This window comes from Capsicum annuum, unplaced genomic scaffold (genome assembly GCF_002878395.1).
Source record: "Capsicum annuum cultivar UCD-10X-F1 unplaced genomic scaffold, UCD10Xv1.1 ctg82482, whole genome shotgun sequence".
In the NCBI taxonomy this organism is placed as follows: domain Eukaryota; kingdom Viridiplantae; phylum Streptophyta; class Magnoliopsida; order Solanales; family Solanaceae; genus Capsicum; species Capsicum annuum.
The window spans coordinates 1-1,809 of NW_025893280.1; the positions used below are offsets into that span (position 1 = coordinate 1).

General features: G+C 37.8%; 1 long non-coding RNA gene across 3 annotated transcripts; it reads right to left on the reverse strand.

Annotated features, from left to right (window-relative positions):
• Positions 1-871: 871 nt before the first annotated feature.
• Positions 872-1,809, reverse strand: LOC124895481. 3 transcript variants are annotated; one of them, XR_007051733.1, is made up of 4 exons: positions 1,623-1,809; positions 1,292-1,429; positions 987-1,185; positions 872-912 (listed from the first exon to the last, which is right to left on the reverse strand). It is a non-coding gene; the product is annotated as an uncharacterized LOC124895481 (long non-coding RNA). The 3 variants fall into 3 exon arrangements; XR_007051735.1 differs by lacking the exon at positions 1,623-1,809 and having other exon boundaries at positions 1,014-1,185; positions 1,292-1,616; XR_007051734.1 differs by lacking the exon at positions 1,623-1,809 and having other exon boundaries at positions 1,292-1,616.

Consider the following 1,809-nt stretch of genomic DNA (forward strand, 5'->3'; position numbering starts at 1 on the left):
CATGTTTATGTATTGTGTCAACTCATTAATGTGTTTGGACATATTTGAAAAAAGAAAATACTATTCCTATTGAAGGACTAATGATTTGACAAAAGGAAAAGAAGTTATGAGCGGAAAAAATATTCCTATTAGGTTGTTAACCAAATAGTTACGTTTACTATTCCTATTGAGGGACTAATCATTCCCTAACAAGCATATAAAAATCACTAACTAGAAGAAAATCACATATGCTATAATCATCATAGAGTTCTTTGCCTTGCAATTTAGTTAAATATGAAGCCCATCTGGATTTGCACATGGTCATTGTCACAGCCTATTGGATCATGTGGAAGTTTCACCCTTCTTGGCAACTCGCCTCACAGTAAGATGACCGAGAGATAAATGTGCAGGGCAGGTTTAGGGCATCAGCTACAGGTTAGGATGAGCGCGATAGCTTCTGCTTAGATCCTTTAGTTTTATTAGAAAATTCATTATATTAATATTTTATTGTGAACCAGCCGAGTTATGAGTTCAATGGAAAGTTCATAATACATAAACTTCAAAGTCTGGCTTCGCCTTTTGTGTATCTGTGCTGCTCTAGCCGCATTTCAATAATTATGAGTAATCGATTCTAGGTGATAACGGTAAAAGAAGAGTAGCAGCTAGATTATTTACACATGTATTGCTATCTGCAGCCACAACTACAGCAGCATTTCAGGCGAATTCATCCACCTGCACTTCTTTTTCTTTCATCACGTGTGCATCAACTAGCTGCTCAGCACTAGCAGCCACCGCAGTAGATATAGATGCTGGAGGATTTGAAGTTGTCTGCATTACAGGTGAAGTTACACCTGGTGAATGTTCAAAGTTCACCTCATCAAGTTAATTTTTCGAGTTTTTCAATCGTATACTTAGTGAACTTAAAGGTGCTACCTGTAGAAAAGAAACCACGGTTAGAAGATATTAGTGATGAAAATGAGAGTATCCAAAATCGGAAAAGAATAAACCTTCAGGAAAGGCAATATGCTTAGCACCTCATTACTCTAGACTCTTTCAATTCCCATCAATCAAGCTATTAATAGGCCAAATGTTGTACAGCAACAGCTATTTAAACATCTTGATAATTAAACACCAAATGCTTATCGATGGTTTATTCCACCAGCCTGCATGACCATTAAAAGTCCTTGCAGGCAGAGATCCCACTTCCTGTTGCATTGGAAATTCCCAATGACTTCAGTACTTGAAAGATTTACAAAAACTAGAGAAAAATTGAGATATAGGGTAACTTCCATATAGCGGAGAGGTTGCCTACCTTCTGTTTCACTACTTTCTTTCCCAATAGCAGAGAGTCGGCAGCTCCATGTATGTATCAAAGAGAGACTTACAGTTGAAGTCGCCAGCGTTCGGTGGCAGCAAACTCGCAGTGCGAGGCATAGCAGTGGCCCATCAACTAGCGAGGCATAAAATTTGCATAAAATTTTGTAACACACTCTATGATGATATGTAGAAATAAAGATGCGAATTAATGAATGGAACAAAATAAAAGCAAGAAGGAAGATGGAGTAGGTTCATGTGATATTATTTTAAATAAGAAACGACCCTTTTAAATCTTGTTGCTTCAAGCAAATAAATATCAAGCCCACCTTGAGTTGCATGTGGTCATTGTGGAAGTTGCACTCTTCTTGGCTTCTTGCCTCGCAGAAAGGTCTATTGAAGCAACTACTAAACCAAAACTGGTATCGGAAATTACTATAGCTTGACGTAAAATAGATAGTGGATTCCTCTTGGACTATTTCGGAAGATGCCAGACTTATATATCCTCGCTGATCT